Genomic DNA, 27,479 nt, shown 5'->3' with positions numbered 1-27,479 from the left:
TGTGGGTTGAGAATACTTGTAATTATGTAACATTTCAGTCAAATTTCGCAAAATGCAAAAACAGAATTCAAATGCTGTATTTTAGCACAGAATGAGTACTTGCAGCCCATAAAAGGCCAGCGCTGCAAACTGCAACCCTTCATGTTGTGATTCTTCACATTTGTTCTTTTGCGCTGGATTTGCCGTGAATGTCGCGTAATTATGAGGCATGGTGTAATAAAATCATTTTGGGAATTTCATGTAACAAGTGTAACGTGAAATTACTGAAATTACACCAGATAACACCCACGTACAGGAAACTTTGCCTTGGCCTTAAACAACACCTTTCACTGACAAGATTCCGAACTTTTCACTTCGCTACCTGTCACTTACAAGGATTAGTAAATGGAACACAATCATTATGAGAGACCACAAAAAACAAACTTTTATCATTAATAATACATGAACCAAAGAGGTGCACCCAAACTCCTGTGGTGATCATGATCATGCTGGCAGAAGAGGCCTTGACCAACTGACTAACTATTGACCCATATAAGCAAATAAACTGTAACAAACTATTTTTAGATTTTACTGCCTTTCGTGCTTGTACTTTCAATTGACAGCCTAACAGGGTTTCATTCAGGAAACGCGGTTACATAATCTGAACTAATCCCAGTGATAGTCCCTCAAAAAACAACATAAACAAATTATCTGGCGCAATCCACTTGGTTTTGTGTACACACAACTGAGGTAAAGGCCGGTCTCAGATGCAAGGATGTTCTGAATTTAGTAAACTCTAATCAGTCTGCTGCAAAATCTAGAGAATATTTTTCTTAAAATAGACTGAAACGCTAACGGTATCTAGGCATTACAGGAAATATATTTAACGACGACTAGTTACTTTTATCCAATTAGCAGCGATGTCTTTAACTTTTTACGAATGGATAGAGCATTAAAGTAATCATGAATCTGTTGTCAAATTGGTTGCACTGCAACTTCCGAAAAGTTAAGAGTACTATGGCAAGCATTTTAGACTCAACCACAATTCTGCAACAGTATTTTGACCAGAGTATCCACAGCTTTTTAATGAGACCAAGATAAAATGTGTTGCAATAACACAATCTGGAGCCAAACACTGCTTTAATTAACGTGGCTCCCTCTTTCTCCAATAAAAATGGTTAGTCTGAACGATGCGATTTTTAGTCAAAGTGTTAATTTGATGTCCCAACAACAGCCTAGAATACTGTGTTATCCCAAATGTATTTTTCCACCAAGGGAAATCGTAGGGGAAGCTAGTTAGGTCTCTTTTGGGGGCCTATAATCAATGCAGTTCAGTCCATTCAGAGCAGGCTATTTGGCGGCTATAAGAGTCATGCTTCATAGTACTGACCCAATAAGGCAGAGGTTGCTAACCTAGCACCAGAAAGGCTTCCCTGCAACAGGATTTCTAGATTTAAACACACGCCATATGTATATAAATTTAATCTAAATAAGACTAGTTTAAATATTCAGTGGGTAACCAGAAAGATTTGCGGATGTGGCTTTCTGTCCTACACTCGACACCCCTGCGATCAGGTATCCACCTAAATTTTCCCTAACTACCAAACAGATGACAATGGAGAACTAAGTAGCATCCCACAGGTTGGTATCGATGAAGAGGACTACGACGTTATAGAACCCTTTCCATCTACCTCTTCATCACTGAAAATCTCAACTTTTTTTTGCAGTTTTAAATAGGTGAACTTGACCCGACGGTATCAGAGCGCTTTACATGAGCACCAGTAGCATTACAGAAAAGTGCCTTCCAAAGGGCGCTTTGGAAATTTTTCAGATTTCTCTGAGATCGAGAAAATGAAGGTCACTTGATAAGCAGCAAGAGACAAGCTATGTCGTACTTATGAACAAATGGTAATCATTGTTGCTGTTAGCAATATAAAATGGAGGAAGGCAGGCTTCTTAGATTTACTGATGACAATAAAATGTGGGTCCACCCTAGCTGGGTAAGTGTAGCAAATACATACAAAACAATGTAGAAGGAATGCAACGTTGAATAAAAAGTATTACAACTGTTCAGTGAGTAACCGGTCTGTCAAACGTTAGACTCCCAGCATACCGACTAAACATTTCATTCTTCTGAGGGAGATTAAAATCGGATCACCTCCACTTAGACAACAGCATGGCATCTAAAGGCTAACTATGGTTTGGTTAACGAATGGGGAGGGAGGAATGTGGGGCGGTCTGCTTTAGTATCAAATGCTATCTAACCGCAGCTTATATGATCAACAGTATATTGAAATGCAAAAACATGAAACATTACGGAAGCCAAGTACCCGTTAGACAATTGCCTTAACACCCCAAACCGCCTGTCAAATGCCACCACATGAACGCGAGGGCGAGCAAATTCGTAAGGAGCAGAATTCTTTATAACCAGTGTACAAAGGCGGACTTAGGGAGAGCACAGGTTAAATCCTTAATGGGTCCATTCAGCTGTTCAACCCCCCCCCCCCGAGGTCGATTAAACGAATAGCCAACACATAATAAATATTAACACGGCAAATAGTCTGCAGTACTGTGACAGCAAGCGCTTGGCTGCTTTTACTCTTAAGTGTTTTTATTTTATTCTTGGTAGTAAGTGGAAGACCCGCCTCCTCGCCCCCAGGTGCTGAGGTTGCAGACACTTACAGTACAGCATTGGCACCAGCGTACTCCTATCAAGGGACTGTATCGCTCACCTTCCTCCAGTTCCGATGGCTGCTCTGGGCTCCCCCGGAGCTCCTGGCTCAGAGCTGTCTGCCAGCAGCAGCCTCTATCCCCGCGATGCACAAGCGCAGCTCTGTGACGGGGCAGAGAAGGGGCAAAGGGGCGAAAATGGGATGGCACAGGAGTGAAACAGCCAAAGACATAGAAAAGAGACCGAGCATGCTGAACAGCAGACTGCCATTAGACCGTAATTTGTGTACGAATGTCGGCCATTTTGGAATATATACGTGCCTTGTCCTGCACTGAAATGAGATGGTGTTGTATAATATTGGGTATCCTGTTGGGGAAAAACCGACTTTATCCCGGTGCTCGTTCTAGCTAAGGTGCTCTTTCTTATGGTGTATCAAAAGATTCCCTCAGGGAAGGAAAAGGAGGGAGTCGGATCTAGAAAGCAGTCCAGAGCCCGAGTTCCTTGGTTTATAACACAATCAAAAACAAGCATTGGCCGCGCGGCAGTAAAAGTAACGCCGCGCGGCCGTAAAAGCGAAAGTCATCGTGATCGCTCTGAAAGCGAAAGTGATCACGATCGCAATGAGGCACTAAAGCACAGTTTTCAAAGTGCTGCTGAAGGCTAGCGGTTCGCGCGTGCACGCTCGCTTGAATGCAAGCGCTAGGCCAGCCAGCAGCACTTTGAAAACTCATCTACAAAATGTCTCTCCGAGCCAGCGCATGTGCTCGGCTCAGCGAGACCTAAAAAGGGTGCTCTTGCTATTTCCATGTTTACCCAAATAGACAGAGGAAAAAAACGGAGGCACTAGAAAACCATATTAATTTCCCTGAATGTGTGGGAATTAGACAGGTGTCAAGATCTAAGCACCCCATTCAATGTTATTACTGTGATGTATGGAGGTCTGGCCTGCTCCAGCAACTATACACTAACATTTACAATGTTTTAGAGGAAAAACAAAATGTAGTATACCAGCCCAACTACCCATAAGCGTGGAAATTTCCATATTGTTGAAGTGAGGAAACCCTAGTCCTCAAAATGTTTGACGGATTCTGATGAAGAAACACTGCAAACAGGGACACAAGAAATGGAAGGGGTGTAGAAATGGTAGAAGTGAGCTATGGTGTAAGCGGTGTCGATATTACTGAGGATTAGGCATGAGTAGAGACTCTAGCATGAAGAGAGTGCTATAGGCATAGACGTGGATATAGTTACTAGGACAAAGGTGGGGTAGAGGTAAATAGGATGTGTGTAGTGGTAGAAATACTAGGGGATAGGTTTTAGTAACAGGGTAGAGGCAGGATTAAATACATTAAGGTATCAGCAGGTTTAGATGTAAAGACAGGAGGTGATATTTTACAGTTTACGCAGTGAGAGATACTATGGAGTACAGCTAAGTTTACTCTAAATGTGTTGTTTATAAATTTGTTTCAATCCATTGTTATATTCTTAGTGAAGTATCCATTATTTCATTCAATACCCCTTTCCTTATGCATTTTGGACCACTAAGTGGTCCTGCCTCTCATTTAATATTCCCTTTTTGAAAAAAATATATATTGTTGTAGGTGTGCCAGTGCCCATCAGGGACACCCACATGTTTAATATTGGTTTAGGAGCCCCCGGCTCCCCAGCTGGCATACATTGTGTGTGCCAGTAAGAGTCAACATCTTTTTTAGGTCTCGCGAGCCAAAGGCTCGAAGAGACATTTTATATGTGGGATTTTCAAAGTGCTACCCACACTTTTGGCTGGCCTAAACCTTGAGTGCACGAGATCACATGCACGTGCACAGCTGCTCCTCTGCTAATTGCATTCCCCCCTCCCTTCTCACCCAGTCCTTTGATGCTCTGCTCGATTACTTTCACTTTCGCCGCTTTGACCCTTGCATTCCCCCCTCCCTTCTCACCCAGCCCTTTGATGCTCTGCTTCCATCTCCCTCCTCCCTGGGCGTGAAGGGAGACAGAGACATCCTCCTTAATTGCTGTTTCCCCTCCTGTGGACACGTTATTGATCAGCTCCAAACTCGATACATTGCTCTCAAGTGACCATCTGTCAGAGGAAACAAGCAGCAGGCACTTAAATGACCTCTATACATAATTATGCTTTATTATATGCCACATAATTTTACACCACTCAATGCAACACAATTCCACGCCATGCTACACAATTCTATGTCACATAATTCTACTCCACATCACATAATGCCACTCCACATCATGCCACATAATTTGACAGAACACCACATAATTCAACAAAGTGTAACATAATTCCACTCCTCCCTACATGACTCCACTCCACACAATGGCATTCCACATCACACAATTGCACTCCAAGTTACACATCTGCCCTTCATGCCACACAATTGCTCTCCATGCTGCACAATTCCATGTCTCACAATTCGACTCCACACCACAGAATCCCACGCAACCAAGTTCCACGCAACGTAATTCAACTCCACACCACATAATTTCATGCCATATATTACCCCTCCAAGTCACATAATTTCACTCCACCTATTTTCAATCCACTCCATACCACATCATTTCACCCCATGCCACATAATTCCACACCACTCAAGGCCTCGCAGTTCCATGCAACACAATTCCACATCTCATAATTCCACTCATGCCACGAATTTCCACTCACACAATTCCATGCCACATAATTCTACTCCATACCACATAATTCCACTTCAGTGCACAACATATAATTCCACATCATGCCACATACTATGCCACATAATTTAACTCCCTACAACATAATTCCACTCTGTGTCACATAATGCCTCTTCCCTTTCGTGCCACATAATTCAGATCAACATATTTCCACTCAACTCAATTCCTTGCCATGCGACACAATTGCACATCACATAAATCCATGCCACATAATTCTACTATATGCCACACACTTTCACTCCACACCACATAATTCCACACCACGTCACATAATTCCACTCCACATCACTTAATCCCACTCCATACAATTGCACTCCATGTCACACAGTGGCACTCCTCACAATTCCATGTCTCAAAATTTCACTCCATGGCACACAATTGCACGCCATACAATTTCACACCACACAATTCCATGCCAAAAAATTCTGCGCCACTTAAAGCCAATCCATGGCATGTAATGCCATGCCACACAATTCAAATCAACATAATTCGGCTCCATGCCACATAATTCCACGGCACGTAATTCCACTCAACACCACACAATTCATTACCATGTCACATAATTCCACTCCATGCTATATGATTTCCACTCCACTCAGTGACACTCCATGTCACCCAATTGCACTCCACATCACACAATTGCATTTCACGCCACACAATTCCACGTTGCACAATTCCACTCCAGTCAACACAATTACACTCCATGCAACACAATTCTGAACCACACAATTCAACTCCATGCCACTCCACCCTCATATTTCCAATCCAAGCCACATAATTCCACTCCATGTCGCATAATTCCAATCCTCTCAATGCCGCACAATACCATGCCAAACAATTCCATGCAACACAATTCTTCTCCACATAATTTCACGCCACCTAATTCTACTCTACACCACATAATTCCACTAGTCAACACCCCACAATTCCATGCCACACAATTCAACTCCATCCCACATAATTTCACTCCATGCAACATCACGACTCCACATCATGCTACATAATTCCACTCCATGAGACATAATTCCACTCCATACCACATAATTCCACATTGTACCACACTGTACCACCTAAATTTAATCTCCCCAAACCAACATAATTTCACACCACACAATTCCACACCAGACAATTCCATGGCAGACCATTCCATGTCACATCTCATAATTCTACTCCACGGAGCATAATTCCACTCCTTGCCACCTAATTCTATGCCAAAGCACTTGATTTCACACCATGTCACATAATTCCACTTCACGGCACTGAATTCCTCTCCTCACAATTGCACACCACGTCACATAATTGTAGTTCACGCCACACAGTAACATGTCTATCTCAGTGAATGCAAAATAATTCCACTCCACCTAATTCCATGCCACATAAAGTGCTCTCCACTTCTCATAAATCCACACCACATAATTCCATTCCATGGCACACAATTGCATGCCACATAATTCCATACCACACCCCATAATTCCACACCACATCACATAATTCCACTCCACCCCCATACTTCCTCTCCGCAGAATTGCACTCCATGTCACACAATTGCATACCACGCGACACAATTCCATGTCTCACAATTTCCCTCAACACCCCACAATTCTAGGCCACACCACACAAATCCACACCAATTAATTCCATGCCATACCACATAATTACACTCCATGGAACGTAATTCCATGCCACATAATTCCACTCAACTATTAATGAATCCACTCAATAACATAATTCCACTTAGCTGCACATAATTCAAGTCCACCACATAATTTCATTCCATGCCACATATTTCCACTCCATTCCATGACACATACTTCCATTCCTCTCAACACAATTCCATGCCACACAATTCTATGCCACACAATTCCACTCCACACAATTCCACACCACACCATATAATCCTACTCCACGCCATGCCAATTAATTCCACACCACATCCCTTAATTCCACACCATGCCACATAATTTAACTCCAGGTAACATAATTCATTTCCATACAATTGCAGTCTATGCCACACCACGCCAAAGAATTCCACATCTCACAATTCAGCTCCATGCCACATCCTTCTAATCCCCCACTCCAGTTCTGGAGTATTAATTGCCGATCCCTTCCGAAACATAGTCAGCACATATATGACTTTATTATTGAAGAGCAGCCTGACGCCCTGTTCCTTACTGAAACATGGCTTCATGATTGTTCCGGTCCTGATGTCGCCGTAGCTGTCCCTAACAACTATGCTATGGTAAGGCTCGACAGGAAGTCCGGACAGGGGGGAGGAATTGCTATCATCTTCAAGGCAATCTACTCATGCAAGTTTGAAGCCCTTCCTATGTCTGGAAGTGAAACTGCATTCTTCAAATTAGTGATTAACCCGCAATTTACCTTGTCGGGCCTGCTGATTTTCCGCCCTCCAGGGAATGCCTCCTCTTGGATTTCCTCTTTCACTGACACCATAACGCCTTTGCTTCTCAGGGCAGCTAATTTCACCATTCTTGGTGATCTTAATTTACACCTGGAGGACCCTCAGTGTGCAAATAGTAAATGTTTTCTGTCTGACCTGGTGGCCCTCAACTTGCCCCTGTTGAATACTGGTCCAACCCATTCTGCTGGACATTTATTGGATCCTGTTTTTTCAAATGTCTCTTTTAACTGTTCTCTGAACGCTCGCCCCTTGGAGTGGTCAGATCATTTTGCGGTTCATTTTTCGTTAGTGTACCCTAAACACCAGATAAATAGAATCACTGATAAGGATGTTCCTATTTATCGTTGGGGGAAACTCGACATTAATGGATTTAATCATCTTCTTTCCAATACTTGCCCCAATGAATGCATGGCTTCAGTTGGTGAGATGAACACAGCCGTCTCTAACTGGCTTACAAACGCTGTGACCACTCTTCTTCCGCCTTCTGCTATTCATGTCAGATCACACCGCCCTCCGGCGCCATGGTTTTCTACTGATTTGAAAGCCCTGCGCACTAAATGTAAGGCCCTGGAGCGGAAATGGCGACTATCTTACTCAGTTTCTTCGAAGTTTGTCTATAAAGAAGCTCTAAGAGATTACCATCGAAAATGTAAAACCGCCAAAGCGGTTTACATTGCGGACACTGTCACTCAAGCCCAGAATTGTCCTCGTACTCTTTTTACCGTCGTTAAAAAACTGACAGGAGCTGATACTATTCCAACTCCTCCAGCACTAGACGAGGCTCAGTGTAACTCTATTGCTCAATTCTTTATAGCCAAGGTTGAACGGATTTACGACTCTATGAGCCCCCCTTCGAACTCAGAAGAATTGCGTCCTGATCTGACCGGAGATATTGATTTGTCCTCTCCCAGGGTAAAGCTGACACACTGGGAATTGTTTGACGACACTTCATTCTCCATCTGTTTAAATAGTATACGCTCGGGCTCACCTCGTGATCCTGTTCCTGCAAAAATCTTGAAATCATTAGATCTCACACCTCGTAGGGTTCTTATGAGACTTTTAAACGCCTCACTATGTGAATCCCAGGTATTGCAGGACTGGAAACACGCAATGGTTGTCCCACTTCTGAAAAAGGCTGGAGCAGATGCGTCTAATCTCGCCAATTTCAGGCCGATATCGTTGCTACCCGTACTTTCTAAAGTGCTGGAGAGGCATGTTAACACCCAACTATACAGTCTAGTGGAATCGTCAGACTTTCTGCATCCATCTCAGTCTGGTTTTCGTGCTAATTATTCCACGGAGACCGCCCTCCTTGGAGTAACGGAGAGTTTAAGACACAGTGTCGACCGCGGTGAAACATCGGCGCTTATCCTTCTGGATTTAAGTGCGGCGTTCGACACTGTGTCTCATTCCATTCTTCTTAGTTCTCTCCGTTCCCTGGGACTCGACGGTCCAGCTTTAGCATGGATTGCCTCCTTTTTAAGTGAGCGCACCTTCCAGGTCTTTTCTACGAAAGCCTCCTCTTCCACTTATACATCAGCATATGGCGTTCCTCAGGGGTCTATACTCAGCCCTCTGCTGTTTAATATCTATATAAGACCCCTTGCCTCCATAGCAGAAGACGCTGGGCTGACCATCTTTTCATATGCTGATGATACCCAGATTGTTTTTTCCCTCTCCAGCTGTGAAAGCAACGACATATCGGTTTTGAAATTAGGGTTGTCCCGTATAGCTGGGTGGATGCAAAGGCATCTCCTTAAGCTAAACGGTGACAAAACCGAAATTCTTATTTTCGGGAAAAAGAAAGATCTATGGGGCCCCCAACATTGGCCTACTGAGATGGGACCTCCCCCACAGCCTTCTTCAGTGGCCCGCAATCTTGGCTTCCTTGTAGACGATAAACTCTCTATGCGACAGCAGGCCACCCAGGTGGCCGCCATCTGTTTTACTACTCTACGATGGCTCCAGAAAATTCTATGGATGCTGCCTCCTTCTACTAGGAGAACCGTCGTACAGGCGCTGGTAACTTCCCGCCTGGACTACGGAAATGTCCTCTACCTTGGTGCCGATGCGGCCACTGTCAACAAACTTCAGGTTGTCCAGAACTCTGCTGCCCGTCTTCTCTGTAACATCCCGAGAAGACAATCAGCTAGGCAGGCTCTACGCGAATTACATTGGCTTAGGATCCCCAGCCGCATTAACTTTAAAGCCTTATGCTATCTTTTTAAAATCAAGCAAGGCTCGGCTCCAATGTATCTGCGCAACCTCGTTCAACCTTACACACCTATTCGAACATTAAGATCGTCTGCTAATTGTGATTTTGTCATTCCTCGTTTCAAACTTGTTAAAATGGGAGGGCAGGCTTTCGCCCATCGCGCCCCCAAATATTGGAATACGTTACCTTCCTCCTTGAAAAATGAGACTAATTTCCTTGCATTCAGGAAACGTCTAAAAACGCTCTTATTCTGCTGACTTGCATGGGTATTTAATTGTCTCAGGGAGCTGTTAACAATGGTCCGTTTTCTTCTTTAGTCTATCCCTCTGCGCCGGGAAACCCACTGTGGGTAGCTGTTGCGCGTTATAAGTTTAAATAAATAAATAAAAATAAATAAATAAATGCCACACAGTTCCAAGCCACTCAACATACTTTCATGCCACATAATTTCACCCCACACATCATAATTTCACTCTGCATATTTCCACTCTACTTGACAACACGTAATTCTACTCCCCTCTACATTTGCAGAACAAGCATTTGCAATGCAATAGGTCTCGCATTTACGCAAGTTTGAGCTACTCAAATTACAAATAACAATGCCTTTTATTTTTGTTTTCTTTTTGAAAACTTAAATAAAAGGCAGTGTCATTTACAATGCCAATAGCTTAAACTCGCGTGAATGCGAGACCTATTGCATTGCAAATGCTTGTTATTAGGTGGGTGTCAGATGCCCACACATTTACACACATTTAAAACAATACTTATGAGCAACTTTTCATAGCAAAGTACAATGATGAAAAACAGTGAGTTGTAAAGGTATGTTGTATTTTATTGTACTAATTGTACGGGGCCATTTGGTAAAGTTTGCCATTTTGGATCATAAGCATGCTGCTCAGAAGTCGTTTACCGCCTGTTCGCTGGTGGCTTTTTGGCACTTTGTACATCTTATTTTCGAATGCTTTAAGCACTTAGAATGCTGAGGTGGGCGGGTGGAGATCATGTGGGAGGAGACTTCTAAGTGTTGGTTATTGTATTTAACACTGTCATGGGTTGAAGCATCCCAGAGTAATAGCTGGAAAACACACGTACCTGCAGACTTTATTCCAATCCATCTTGGGCGATTCTTTCAACTTCAGGCAGTGTGTTTGTTAAGGTAATGCTTCTCCTCAGCCAGAATAGTAAGACTTTGCCCTTCTTCATGAAAGTTACATTTTTAAACTTGAACTGACTTTGTGGGTGTAGATTTTCACTTACCCATTCCACCTTTTGATTGCTTTGTGAATATATGTGCATTATCACAGCTCAGCAAGAAGTCCCAGAATGTAAATAAGAATGCAGATAGAACGACCAAGGTCCTGGGAAACTTGAGGGCACTGCAGCAAATTCCAATCTGTCTGCACTGCAGGGCTCAAGTCTGGCAGAAAATGTCCCAGTTTATGTTAAATGGATGGCCCAGAGCAGCCAAATGCCAAAGTATGGCATGATGGATAAGGGATAGGAGCTCCCAACTCTCATCTACTGAGCCCCGTTCCAGCTCTAAAACTTCCCTTAGTTAAATTCTATCTACACCAGATGTCACTTCCACCAATGTATCCCTGACTATAATCCTGGGTTCCTGATCAGCCCAGGCCCATCACATCAGGAACCACCTGCACTCTTTTCTAATCTGGAAAGGCTACCTTGCGACAGCCTGAGGCCTCCAAAAACACTGCTGCCATACCTTTTGGAAAAGGTCACTGCAGGGGTGTCACATCATGGGTGCGAGCAACTCATCTCATTTGGAACCACCAGCAACTCCCCACTTCTGTCAGGCCGTCTTTTGTAGCCAATCTTTATGTGCTAAATGGAGGGTTGATACACTTTCACAATAACAGCATATCTCTGAAAGAGGAGCCAGAAATACACAGCAAAGACTGCCTCTGCAGGCCACATTTAATCTTGCCAAGCTGTGCACTGAACACCACCATGTTTCATTGCATATGACCAACGAAAATTATTTCACACGAACACACATCCACTCCAGCTCAAACTCTTGCAAACGTTCCTGTATGCCATATTAGGAGGAGGCAGAAAGAAAGAGCGTTCTCGATCTGAAGTATCTTAAATGCTGAACACTTAGTTAATTCCAACCCTAATAAGAGATGCAGTGAGACAGTCCCTAAACAGTTAAAAAACTAATTAATAACCCAGTGAAATTTTAAAGTACGCCATTTTACTTGTACAACCAAAATATACCCTCCCCAGTATGTGTAACGTATAGAAGCTATACATTGACAAGTGGGAGACTTGAAAAAGAAAAAGACCACCCCTCACCTAAACCTGCCATGAAACTAAGAAAGAAAGATGTTAAGGGGATAAAAACTAAAAAAAAATCTTCTTTGATTACAGTCTCTGGAGTGGTCACTCTTTTAAAATAGCTAAAAGGTTTTAAAGTGGGAGAACGCTAAAAATATAGGCCACGATTGGCTTATAAATCTGAAAGTCCTGGAAGGGATGTCGCTCAGAACTAACAAAAACTACTGCAGCTTCCCTCACAGACACCTTTAAAAAGCCATTCACCTTAGAAAAGTTATATATCACTTTCATATATAATTCACTCATATCAGCTGTAATTCAATTGCAATATACAATCTATCTCTCCAAGTGGAGTCCTTGGGATTCTCTGAAAAATATAGTAAATTCCATATTTTAAATTCACTAGGTCAGCATGGTAATTATACAGTTTCACCTATTTCTCAATATCTTAGTTGTGGTGGGAGGGTAATGATGTGCGCCAGTATAGTGGGGAAAAATAAGAAAGTGCAATAACACAAAACCATATATGTAGGAATTTTTGATACTCAGCAGGTACTGCAATATCTGCCACTTATGCAGATGTGTCTTGGTGCCTCACATTGTGTGTTATTCAATGCCTCTGCGTAATGATCACAGAAGTTGCACTCTCAAAATAAACTAATTATCGGGCATTATTCCCATCTCTGGGTTCACTCTGTATACCTCCCAGGTTATAATTGTCCGAGGACAGGCTCATTTGTTCACATTGCATTATACGACCATATGTGAACACATTTTCTCAGTAGTTTCAGGACATAAACCTTAATGTGCCCAATAATGTTGGGAACGTCAAGCAATGTGGAATTTCTTCAAGGAACGGTTTCTGATATCTGCCTTCACATAAAACACATTGTTTCCAGAATATCTGCTGGGCTAGTAGCGACTTTGTGGTCAGTCCTTACTCCTCATGTTCTTCTCAATTGACTCCAAGCCAATATCCGTTATCATTTGAGCGTAAAATGAAAATTCAATTTGTGGTGTGAACTGTGTTTATGCTCGATTCAGCTTATTTAATGGCAGAAAACTTGTATTTTAAGGGAATTGCTGCAAATTGTTATATGCAAATGCAATTTGCGAGACTGTGTAATGCCTCCTGTGACACTTTCAAACAATCCTGCTCAGTATATAGTTTATCCACTAGTGCAGTTGCAGACTGGATTAGAGGTTGAATTAACAAGCAGTGGGGGATATTCTCAATGAAGTGGCGGTGAGAGGCGTTAGCCTCCTTGGCTTAACGCCTCTCACCGCCACTTCAGAAATGCGAGGCTGCACCCCATTCTCAAGAATGTGGTGCAGCCTGACGTTTCCCCCTGCGATGGTGCTAAGTGTCACGACTTAGCACCAAAGCAGGCACCCTTGCGCCAGAGTGCAAGGGTGTCTGTGTGCAGGGAGGGTAGTTTATGTACAGGAAGGTGCCCCTTCCTGCACATAAACAAATCTAAAATACCATTTTGTAACTTTCATGTGTGCTGCTTCGTTCAGCACACATGAAAGTTACATATTGGCATTTTTTAAAAGGTTTGTTCATGTACATGAAGGAACACCTTCCTGTACATGAACAAACCATGGCATTTTGCTTTTTCCATGTGTGCTGCACAAGGCAGCACACATGGAAAAAGCTAAAATGAGGAGAAATAAAGTATTTCTCCTCGTTTCGCCTACTTAAGACCAGGATTTTTCTACCCCATTATACTACACTCCAATGTATCTCACTCCACTCTTCCCCAATCTATATCACTCCACTCCAGTCGTAACTCTACTCCAGTCTTTCCAATTCCACTCTACCTCTACCAAATCTACCCCAGTCCACTTGTCTCCATACCACCACCTGCTATTCACATCTATCCCACTCCAATCCAATCTAATCCACTCTACCCCAATTCACCCCCCGCCAATGTATCCCTCCCCACTCCACCCCAAACTAGTGTACTCCAATTTACCCTATGCAATATGTCCCACTCCGATCTACCCCAATCTCCTCCACTCCAATCTACTCCACTCCAAACTACCCTACCCTGATCAATCTACACCACTCAAATCTACCACACCCATCCCAACCTACCTCACGCCAATCTATTCAACTCCACTCCAGCCTACTCTACTCCAATGTACCCCACTCCAAACTACCCAACTCCTATCTCACTCCAAACTACCCCACTCCATTCCAACCTACACCAATTCACTCCAATCTCCTCTACCATAATCTACCCAGTCTATACCACTTCAATCTACCCCACTCCAATCTTTCCCAATCCACTACACTCCACTTTTCCCCAATCTAACCCACTCCACTCCAATGTACCATGAAATATCCCACCCTAATCTACCCACTCCACTCCAATCTACCTCACCCCAATCTATCCCACCCGAACCCAATCTATCCCAGTCCACTCCAATCAACCCCTGTCCACTCCAATATATCCCATTCCACTCCAATCTATCACATTATACTCCAATCTACCCCACTCCACTCCACAGTATCCCCCTCCATCCCAATCTACCCCAATTCAATCTACCCCACTTCAATCTACCTCAATCTACTCCACTCCAATATATTCCAACTCTGCCAAACTCCACACCACTCCCAATCTATCCCACTGCAGTCTACACCACATTGTCTTCATTTACCCCACCCCATCCCAGTCTACCCCACCCCACACCACTCCAATCTATTACAATGTACCCTCCTTTCTAAGCCTCTATAATCCACCCAATCTGTCCCACTCCGCTCTAATCTACTCAACTTCCCTCCAGTCTACCCCACTCCACTCCAATCTACCCCAATACACCGCACTCCATTCTTCCCCAATCCACCACACACAAGTTTACTCTACCACACTCAACTTCACTCCATACTACCACATGTCATTCAAATCTATCCCACACCAGTCCAATCCAATCCACCCAATCTGCCCAACTCCAGTCCACTCTACCCCAACCATCCAAACTCAATTCTAGTCTACCCAATCTACCATACTCCACTTCACTCCATACTACTACATGCCACTCAAATCTGCCCCACTCCAGTCCAATCTGCCCACTCCAATCCACCCTATCTACTCCTTCTACCCTACTCCTATCTACCCCACTCCAATCTACTCAACTCCAATCTACCTCACTCCACCCCTGTCTACCATATCCCACCCCAATCTTCCACACGCCACCCAATCTACGCCACTCCACCCCAATTCAATCGGCCCCACTCCAATATACCACGCTAATCTACCCAACTACCCCACTCTAATTTACCCCACTACATTCTACCCTAATCCACCCCACTCCATTCTACCCCACTCTACCCCATTCCAATGTATGGCAGTCTACCACACTCCACTCTACTCCAATCTACCCTATTCCGCTATACCTCAATCTACCCCTCTCCTGTCTACCCTACACCACCCCACTCCATGCCACTAACTTTTAGTCTTGCTGAACAGCAGCCCCAGTGGTATACAACATGGCTAAAACCCATTGCCAAAGCCAATAGCTATCACATAGGTGAGACCTATTGGATTTGCCAATGCTTATTTGTAAAGCTTTATGAACAGTTTTTATATTAAGCAATTCAAATGATTCAAATGTAATTGCATATTATGATGAAGTTTGAATATATCTTTTAAGAAGTTCATTAATTTTTATAAGAACATACTTCAATTTGCTGTCTGCAAGTACGTAACCCTTAGCAAAGTGGAAGCCTAGTCACTCACTTATCTAGCTATCATCTAAAAGAACATAGTACATTGTGTATATAAATATGTAAACTGAGGACAAGCAACATAAAAATTCTGAATTCCTGGTACAGACATCTAAAATCTAACAATAGGCATTGATGCCTGTAGGTTATGTGCACAAAAATGATCAATTCAGTTTATACTGAATCACAGTGCAGTGCACCATCATTGTTTAGTTACAAATAAGGATCAAGCGGCAACAGCAAAGAATGTTGGGATTTGAAACTGACCCAAACCACTTTTAGCAATGTTCATAAAACCACTTATAATGTTAAGATACAACAATTCTAACATCAATAGCTTCATGTAAATAATGTTTTATTTTTAATGAACAGAGAAAAGTTTAACATGGATGAAAAAAATATTTGGATAAACACAAGTTATGAAGCTTTTCCTTTGAAATGTCTGTCCTTTCTGCTGCTACTGAGTGTTTCTAGTTAGCAAAGTGTGTTTAAATGCAAAGTGTGTTTAAGACTGCAGTACCACCTCCTGTCTACGGGGGCAGAGCTGAGCAGAAATATAAACACACTTGATGAAACACAAGTCCCCACAAGGTAATTTTTTCAAAAGTTGTAAAAATTGGCACAGATGTTCCTGAAGTCATTTTTTATCATTTAGAAGACATTGCCTTGTGGGGACCTGGGTTCAAGTCCCCACAGTGCACTCAAGTCCCCACAGCGTGAGTGTGTTATCACACCCAAGTCCCCACAAGGATAGTAACACAAACCCACACACACACACACACACACACACACACACACACACACACACACACACACACACACACACACACACACACACACACACACACACACACACACACACACACACACACACACACACACACACACACACACACCCCCCCCCCCCCCCCCCCTCTATCTATCTCTACCTCTACCTCTACCTCATTCAGTCTCAAACTCTCACAAACACATGCACAGAGAAGACCCTTACATATCTTGCTTACTTTGCAGGCAACTCAGAGGCTCCATGGAAGCAGCAGAGGAGGAATCTGGCACTAGACATACGAGCCAACAAGCCATGATTCCCACTGAGGAGCCAGAGAGAGTAGCAAGGCCAGGTTTGAAAATGGGAAGCCTCGCATCAATCCCTTTCATAGTTTCTTGACAGCACTGGAAGCACAGCCGTATGAGTAATTGGGACAGAGCTGGCGATCCTGCCCCTGCTACTCAGTATGGCTTCTCATTTGTCTCAAGGATGCACTGATGTACACCCTGCCAGCCATATTTTAGCAAATATACTGTGCTGCCTGCGATATGTGCAGTTTGTCTGCTAAATAAAATTGATTGTGCCTGTGTGAGGGGATCCTAGTTGTACTAAGTGCAATCCAGACATCCACTTGCAGAGTGGTTTGTGTTTAAACAAGACTGCAGCTGGAGTGTGCCTCAGCCCTCTCCTGCCCCCCAGCCCTCTCCTCCTCCTCTTGTCATCAGGAGCCTGGAGAGGAGGCCAAGAGGGCTGACCTGCGCACTGGCAGTGTTCGTAAAAATATGAAATTCATGTTTCCATGAACACTGCTAAATTAAATATTGTGCATGTCGGGGAATGCAAGGGACTGAATGTGGGACCTCACCGGAGGTATGGTTCGCCCAGAGGCCCCTTTTAAGCACTGTTAGATTTCTTAGCTTAATGAAGCTTGCAATGTTTTTCAAAAAGCTTAAACCGTTTGAGGAGTAAATATTCCCACCTCCCCAAATTGTGATGGGGGAGGGGCTGTATAACACTATGCCCGGCTATTTCTATGTATAAAGTGTATTGTTTCCAAGATTTGTCTATTAGTGAGAGAAGAGGGTATGAAGTTCCTCGGGTAGAACGGGGAGAGAAAAGAGGCGGCTGTCCAAATGATTAGTCAGAGTCGCTGAAGAAGAGGGAGGAAAGGAATTCCTCTTGTCGGAACTAGGGTCCTCACTCACCCAGCCAGCTAGGTGTCATGCTTTATCATATATATACCTGCTCCTCGTCTGGTTGGCTCTGCAATACCCGACGGGCACCCATAAAGGGGCTCTTTAACAGAGATCTTTTGTTCCTTGCCGTTTGGTGCAGTTGGTGGCATTTTTTATTTGTGTAAGGCTTTGGGGATGGTAGCATCTCATGGGGTACCCAGCCAGATATTCAGAGCATGCAGCAAATAAAAGTGACTTTGCATAGGATGGATGCGAAGAGCCGCTATTGGAGATGTGCTATACTGAAGCATACTATAGATGTTGGGTACATTTGTATTTTCTAACTTTCTATTGCAAGAAGAGATGCTTGTTTTTATTCCACCAGTGTTATGTTGTATATATGTTCTTAAATACTATTATTGCAGTTTTTCTTAAGCAACAGCAACTAATGAACAGGCATTGCTAAGGGAGAAGCAAGCAGCTGGTCTTTAAGTGAAACTCAGCTTCACAGGTCAACACTTCCATGGTAAACTTGGTGCACAATTTCACGAGTGGGCAATGCATGCTGGGAAGTGCAGGATCCTGGCGCAGCCCAAAGACTAACCAGAGCTGCTGCCCTAAGCACGTTCCTGATGCTAACCTTGAACAAAACATTTCTAAGACACAAATCCCATCTCATCCCCCTAGCAAGAACTTAGCCCTAACATTAATCTTTTCCCACATCCATTCTTTATTTTGATCCTCCCCACACCTGTATCCAGCCTTTACATTGAAAGTGCATAGTTTTCAAACTTTTGTCTTTCAAACCTTTATTTTAAACTTATATTTTAAAAGTTGCACCGAATATCTTCGTTGTGCAGCTGGTCAGTCAAATAATGAGGGCAGAATTTTCAAATCCACCTGTGTCAGGTAAATAACTGGCCGCAATGGAGAAAAGCAGCTACATGTCTGGAGTCAGTTGGGTGGACGGAAGACAAGGAATGAGAATTTAACTAAAGATGGGAAAGAGAAATTGATGAAATGCACCAACATGAACTTTCGTCAGGCTCATTGTTTAGTCCTAGGTGTATTCATTTGTTGTCATAATGCAAGCAATGTTTCATGCAATAAGCAATATCCGTGGGCTCTGCTTTTGCCTGTGTTTTTCTTCAATATGAGAGGAATGATGCTCGGAGAAGTACTTAATTGCCGTTGACAATTAGTAACATTTTAACGCTTCCTCTAATGGGCTAATTAAGAGAATTCCTGTCTCCGGCAGTACACACAGCAGGAAACAGACAGGAAACGTGTAGAGAAAATATCCCCAGAAGATGCATTTTGAAGGAGTCTTGCCTGACAAGCCATTTATATTACATCTGATGAAGATAATGCGAGGCGTCTCCTGGAAATTGCTTTCGAGGAAGGACTGAATACAATGCAATAGAATATCTGGCTACAGAGACAAACAAAGCCAAGACAAACAAAGCCAAGAGTCTGTACCCTGTATACCGGCTCAGCTGCCTTTTGGCCTGGGTCTCCCTATACAATCCGCCACTGGCCAACAGACTTGAGACCAGAAGGGCTTCGGTCCAACTCATCAGTGACCATAGAGCCATTCAGCCACTATAAAGTTACCTGATTGTCGTAAAGTGCATCTTCAGTAGACCAGAGTTCATTATAGGGTAACCATTATCACAAAATACTAACGCAACCATTACCTTTTTCTCTTCCTTTGGTTCAAGATAGCTTAATCTACTACTTGATCCCCTCATCACTCATTATCAAGAGAAGGGTAACACATTTTGCATACATAATTGTGATTCATATACGAGGTGCTTCTTCTCAAGCCTTGAGGAGTAGCAATAGTTCTTTGGTTGTGAGTACAGCAGGTGGTGTTGTCTCTTCTTGCTGGACTGACCTGACCATATGAAACATTGGTACAACCCACGTTAGGCACAATTGGTGTGTATTTGTGCAATGCACATTAAAGTTAGAGCCATTGGATTTGTCAGTGGTTGTTTACAGGATATTTGAATCTAAAACAGTGGTATCCTGTGAGAAAGAGGAATCATGGCACACCTTTAAAGTAACTTTAGATTTGAGCTCCCATCTGGTGAGCAGGGAACATTATGAAAGATAATTTAGTGAGCAGGCAGTGAGCCATACATATGAAATGCACAGAAGTTGGATTTTACATATCATATAAGCAAATTAAGTAACAATAACGTATTTATACTGCTCGCAACTGCTGTTTTGAAAAATACAGAAAGAACAATTGTCATACATTCATCTCAGTACAGAGAACTTGCCTACATTTTTTTGCTCCCCAGGGACTTGATAAAGGCACTTACACTTACACCCTGTCAGCTCCCTTGGACAGACCACTTCTTGGTCCCTTTCCAATGTTTTTACCAGCCAGTTAGGGCCATTGAGAATGGGATGGGAAATATTATGAGACGTAAATGGAGACAATATTCTCAAGAAAACTTCATATGCGCCATCCAGAAAGCGCAACTACTGCTTGCTATGGACAGTAATCAGGCGAATAATAAATTTAATCAGCTTGTGACTGCCACCCTGGATGAGCTAGCCCCATGAGTAAGGGTAAAGCAAGAGAAGGCAGACAACGTACTGCCCCATGGTTCACTCCAGAACTCCAGCAAATCAAGTCTAATTGTAAAAAACTTGAAAGGAGCTGGAGAAGGAACCCGAGCGAACAAGGTAAAAACAGTTATAGCTTAGCACACAAAAGCTACCAGTATGCGGTGCGTAGAGCTAAAGCTAAATATTTCCAGACACGCATTGAGGCGGCCGAGAGCTCCTCACGCGAACTGTTTAAAATATACAAAGAAATATCTTTAGTCTCCAGCTCTAACACCCCCCTAAGGGCCACCGTGGAGGGATGCAATAGAGTCGGTAACTTTTTTTCCAACAAAGTTAAAGCTATTTATGCCTCCTTCACCCAACAACCAGATAAGGGCATAGATTTTATAGCAGGCAGCTCGCCTGTGGCCCCTGACTCCTCGTTGCAAACTTTCGAGGTACCCGCCGCTGACAGGCTAATAAAGATCTGTCGCAGTGTGAAGTCCGGTTCCCCTAACGACCCGGCACCGGCCTGGGTCATCTCAGAGGGCCTGGTAGCCCTGGAACCATACATCAGACACGTCTTACAGACCTCCTTTTCCACGCAACGAGTCCCTGAGGAGTGGAAGAAGGCCATAGTACTGCCAATAAGGAAAAAACCGAATGTAAGCATGGAAGTGCTGGAAAACCTCAGACCTATCTCCTTATTGCCGTATGTGGCAAAAGTGGCTGAGAAGGTGGTCAATGCTCAGCTTACTGAGCACCTGGAGAGAGGGAACTTACTACATCCCTCACAATCAGGATTTAGGGCGGGCTACTCTACGGAGACAGCTCTCCTACGGGCCACTGAGACTTTAAGAGCAGGGGCGGATGCAGGACATACAATGGCCCTGATCATGCTCGACCTCAGCGCGGCTTTTGACACCGTAGCGCATTCCATCCTGCTACGGTGTCTGAGCGAAGCTGGGGTCGTGGGTCCTGCGCTGTACTGGTTACAGTCGTTTCTCACTGAAAGATGTTTCCAGGTACAGCAAGGGACATGTCGTTCGGTCGAGATGCCACTAGATCAGGGAGTGCCTCAGGGCTCAGCATTGAGCCCTACTCTTTTTAATCTCTACATGGCCTCCCTGGCGAAGGTTGTACAATCATTTGGGGTGGAATTGGTGTCTTACGCCGACGACACCCAGCTGCTGATTTCCCTATCGCAGAACACCGCCAACACCCCCACCAACTTTAAGTCCTGTATGCAGGCACTAGCTGAGTGGATGGACTCCCACTGCCTAAAACTCAATGGCTCTAAGACAGAGGTGTTGGTGGTGGGGGGAAAAAGCAAAAACTGGTCAGCCGAGTGGTGGCCTCCATGCCTTGGCCCTACCCCCATACCTTGTGAGGAGGCTAAGAATCTAGGAGTCTGGATGAATTCCTCTCTCTCCTATGATGGCCACATAAGGCGTCTTGTGGGCAAATGTTTTGGAGTACTAAAGACCCTAAACAAAACCTTAGACCTCCTACCCATAGCGGCCAGAAGGACACTGACGCAGGCACTGGTGACCTCTCGGATGGACTATGGAAACATCTTGTTCCTAGGGGCCACCGAGGGCTGCCTGGGCCGCCTGCAAGTTATCCAGAATTCCGCCGCTAGATTGGTGCTAAGAAGACCTAGGAGGGCTAATTCTCAAAAGGCGCTGGATGCGCTTCACTGGCTGCCTGTGAAGAAACGTGTGCTGTTTAAGTGCCTCCTCGTCTGTCACCGAATTGTCTGGGGCAGGTCGCCCGCCTACCTTAGGGATCTAGTCAGCCGCTACGAACCAACAAGGACCCTCCGGTCGGAGGGTGCCGGACTGCTGACAGTCCCCAGGATAAGGAAGGCTAGAATGGGTGGACGATCTTTTGCGTTCCAAGCAGCTCAACAATGGAACAAACTTCCTCCTGCTCTGAGACTGGAGAGCAGTGAAGCGCTGTTCAGGGCCAAGCTTAAAACACATCTATACACTGTGTAGGTCACAGGCTCTCATGGTGATCGCTGGTAGCTTTAGCGCGGGGACACGCCGAGATGGCGTTACTGAGCGCTCTATAAGCTCTCTATAAATAAATAAATAAATGCCATTCCAGTTTGAACCCAGCCATATTTATTTATTTATTTATTTATTTTTTAACATTTCATAAAGCGCGAACAAATGCCCGCAGGCGTCTCGGCGCTGTACTATGTGAACTCTCCTATGTTTGGCTTCTAGCTCTTAGAGGTTAAACAACCATGTTTTCAGCATTTTTCTAAATGACAGGAGATTTGGACTAGATCTAATGGATTGTGGCAGTGTGTTCCAAAGTTTCGGGGCGGCCACCAGGAAACGTCTGTCTCCCCAGTTGACTAATCTGGTCCGAGGTATCACCATATCGTTCAGTTTGGCCGAGCGAAGTGGTCGAGGAGGACAATAAGGAGTAAGCTGATCTTTCAGGAATTGAGGGGCTTGCGAGTGTAGCGATTTATAAACTATACATAATGTTTTAAATTTGATTCTGTTCCTGATAGGGAGCCAGCGGAGGCTTCTCAAGGTATCAGTTATGGGTTCAAACTTAGGAATGTCCAAAAGGAGTCTGGCCGCTGCGTTCTGTACTGTCTGCATTTTCTTGATGACCCTAGTTTGGGCATTAATAAACAGGCCATTGCAGTAATCCAATGCCGACAGGACTAGGGCACTTACTAAAGTCTTGCCTACACTTTTGGGAAGAAATGGAAGGATCTTTTTTACCAGGCGTAATTTATAGAACGCTGTGGAGGCCGTCTGGTTGGCATGAGCCATAAAGTTCAATTTGTCGTCAAAAATGACGCCTACATTTCTGACCTTCGTGGTTGGTTTAGGCAAGGCTCCAAAAGATACCGGCCACCATACCGAGGACCAATTGGGGTTAAGATGACCAAAAGTTACCACCTCAGTTTTGTCGGAGTTTAGTTTCAAACAGTTTGCTGACATCCACTGTCCGATGGCATGCAAGCCTGTTCTAAAACTCTCCGCTACTGTTTCCCCATCGTCCCTGATGGACAGGATCAACGGGGTGTCATCCGCATATGAGGTAAGGTTCATCCCATGTGCTTTGATTGTCTTAGCAAGGTCTGACACATAGATGTTAAATAGTGTCGGACTAAGGGATGAACCTTGAGGTACCCCACATGGCAAGGACAACTCTGCTGACTCGAATTGTCCTAGGATGACTGCCTGTGATCTATCCGTCAGGAACGATGTTAGTAGTTTCTTCGCTAGGCCTCGCACGCCCATGCCTTCAACACGATCGACCAAGATCTTATGGTCGACCGTGTCGAAGGCGGCCGATAAATCTAGAAGCACCAGCAATGCTGAGCCTCCTTGATCTCGTATTAGACGGATATCATCCGCTACCTTGATTAGTGCCGTTTCTGTTCCATGAAACTTGCGGAATCCAAATTGGGTTTCATCGAGCAGATGGTGTTGCTCGGTAAATTCCGCAAGTTAAGTATTCATGGCCTTTTCTACTATTTTGGCTAGAAACGGGAGGTTAGCTATAGGCCTGTAATTTTTTAACTCTGTTTTATTCAGGCCAGCTTTTTTCAGAAGTGGCTTTAGCAAGGTCTTTTTTAAAGGGGAAGGGAAGATTCCTGTGCGGAACAATAGATTACAGACTTGAGTTATAACTGGCACCACTGTGTCCATTACTGGGAGGAGAGTTTTCACGGGACACGGATCCAGTGCTGAACCGGACTTAATGGATTTGATGATCTCCTGAATTTGGTTTTCTGTGATTTCCGCAAACTGTGAAAGGGTGTTTTCAGTATGTGGTGTTATTATGTTATCTGTGCTTTGATTATCAGTAGAGTTGAATGCTGAGAAGATATCATTCACTTTAGTGAAAAAGAAGGATGCTAATGAGTCACAGACACTTTGTGAACAAGGGGGGTTCAAGTCAGGAACACCTCCTACAAGCTGTTTAGTTATGTTATAGAGCTTTTTATTAGGGTTTTTAGCACTTTCAATTTGCTTGCTATAGTACTTTTTTTTGGCCTCTATAATCAGGAGTTTATACTGAATTTGAAGCTTTTTATACATATGTTTGCTTTCATCGTCATAGCTTTTCCTCCAGTGTCTTTCTTTGTTTCTACATAGCTGTTTGTGTTTTCTAAGTTCTTTTGTGTACCAGGGTGCTGAAGGGGAGCTTCTGTTACTGGACATTCGTTTGACTGGTACTAATTTATTAGTAGCCTGGTCCAGCCAAACTTGGTATTGCTTTGTGGCTATTTCTGGATCAGTAGATAGGATAGGCTTAGAATTATCTAATGCTACCTTAAGGTTAGGAATATTGATGTCCTTCCATACCTTAAAAGGTTCCTGTCTGGGAGCGAGTGTTTTAACAGTGGAGGTATCACTAATTTCTATAGTACTTAATACCAGGTGATGGTCCGTCCAAGTCATTGGGAGGACGTCAGTGATTAGGAGATTATCTAGATTGGTGTATATTCCATCTAATGTATGTCCTGCATTGTGGGTAGGTCCTGTCACCAATTGTGACAGGCCGAAGACCTCCATTGCCGACTGTAGGGATATAGTGTCTTTGTCTCCATTACAGTCCAGATGGAAATTAAAGTCTCCTAGCAGTGTTATGGATTTCTCGATTGCAAATATTTCTAAAATGGTGGCAATTTCTGTGAGAAATCCCAACCGGGTTTCTGGTCGTCTATATAATAGTATGCCTCTGAAGTTATAAGAAGGCGATAAATAGATATCAAAGTGAAGCGCCTCACATGTAGTAGTAGGTATTGCCTTGATGTGAATTTTGAGGGTGTCTCGTGCAATGATTGCTATCCCACCTCCTCTTTTGTTAGTTCTGTCCAGCCTATATACTTTGAATCCCTTTCGGACGGCTATTACAAGATCTGGGTCCGATGTTTTATCCATCCAGGTCTCTGTCAGGAACATTATATCGATGTTCCTGTCCAGAAGTAAATCAGCAATTTCTTGCCTGTGTTTAGCCAACGAACGAACGTTGATAAGGGCAGTTATAAAATTTTCTGTTACCTGATTATGCAAATCAGTCTTGACCCTGCACCCAATGGGAATAGTACAGCCCAAACTCACTGTGTCTCTGGATTCAAGATAGCCTGGCTGTTGAGGGTGACACCCCAAAACCGGTCCTAGGATGATTGTTTCCAGTCCAGGGAGGACCTGGCATGGTGAGCAAAAGAACGATGGATTCCACCCAGATTCAACACAGATTTGTTGACTGGGGGTGAATGTTTTGCTTTGTTCTGCATTCCATCCATCGTTTGTGTGTCTTTTGCTTTCTCACCCTTAAGTGCGCCGTATATGTCCAGACGTGGGTTTCAGGCTCACTGTGCCACTGGATTCAAGCTAGCCTGACCGATGAGGGCTGAAACCCCAAAACTGTTCCTAGGATGCTTGTTTCCAGTCCAGGAAGGACCTGGCTTAGCAGTTTGGGCTGTACTGTTCCCATGAGGCACAGGGTCAAGACTGATTTGCATATGGCTGGATCTAAATTGGGGTGGCATGGTGAGGAAAAGAAGGATGGATTCAACCCAGATCTTTTGACTAGGGGTGAATGTTTTGATTTGTTCTGCATTCCGTCCTTCATTTGTGTGTCTTTTATTTTGTAATATACAGCACTGTAAATGGGAACATTTTCTTTTTGACCTTTCAGAGATGAAAACCTTGTCATGATTCAATTTGCTGCTGCAAATGTCACTTCTGGCTTTGCTCAGTAATGCGTTTAACTTACTGAGCCATTTTAATGGCATCACTAACATTATTTCAGTGAAGTAAAAGTGTGGGAAGATTGTCCGTTGAATCACTCACTAAACTCATATAAAATGCCCCTCATTGCTTATTTATTTTATTTATAAAGTTTTATATAGCGCGAACATGACCCACGGGGGTATCAGAGCTGTTGGACCTGGCCCTTTTGGCCGGATGGTCCCTAAACTTTTCGCCTTCCACCTGTACTTTTTCTGACCTGTTGTTGGCTATTCTATGACTCTGGGCACTTTACCACTGCTGTTCAGTGCTAAAGTGCATATGCTCTCCCTATGTAAAATGTATATGTTGGTTGGATTCCATGATTGGCTTATTTGGTTTACTGTCAGACCCCAGTAAAGTGCACCAGGAGTGCCAGGGCTTGTAAATACAAATGCTGCTGGTGGACTTGCAGCACTGGTTGTGCCACCCACAGAAGCGGCCTGGTAAAATGTATCTAAGGTCTGCCATTGCAGAACCTGCGTGCAGTCTGGTACTGTCATGCTGACTGGGTAAGTGCACACACTTGCCAGCCCCTAAACCTTCCCTTAACTTCATATTAGTCACCCCTATGGTAGGCCCAAGGGCAGGGTGCATTGTAAGCATAAGGTAGGACAAGCCCTGATGTGTGTGGCATGTCCTAATAGTGAATTACAGCCATTTTCGTTTTTCACTATTGTAAGGCTACCTGTTCTCCATAGGCCAGAATGGGCTGTTAGAATTGTTACATCCTATGATCCTAACAGACCCAGGGAACATGGTAGAAATTCGAGTTTAGTATGCCTGAACTCAGAATAATAAAATACATCTTTTAGTAAAGTTTATTTTAATATTCTATGTTTGCAAATACCACTTTTAGAAAGTTGGTATTTGCTTGCCTGACCATTTCAGCCCGCCTCTGCTATGATGTGTATCTGCCTGTCTGGTTGTGTGAATGACAGGGCTGGGGAAACCCAGAGGGGCAGGGCTAGGTAGCCTGGTGGTGAATAGGAAGATTGGCAGTCAGATGGGTGGGAGGAGTACACCTGGGCTCTGAATAGGGTTGTGCTCTGCTACCACAATGCTGGCTCCACCTCCTGCGGAGCGGCTGATGTCTCTGCCCTGCACCCTGAATAGAAAGGCAGAGTCATGTCAACAGAGTGCTCAAGAACTGGTTTGGACTGGGCAAAGGCCCC

This window comes from Triturus cristatus, chromosome 1_1 (genome assembly GCF_964204655.1).
Source record: "Triturus cristatus chromosome 1_1, aTriCri1.1, whole genome shotgun sequence".
NCBI classification, from domain to species: Eukaryota; Metazoa; Chordata; class Amphibia; order Caudata; family Salamandridae; genus Triturus; species Triturus cristatus.
Note: the sequence above shows the minus strand (reverse complement) of the source record.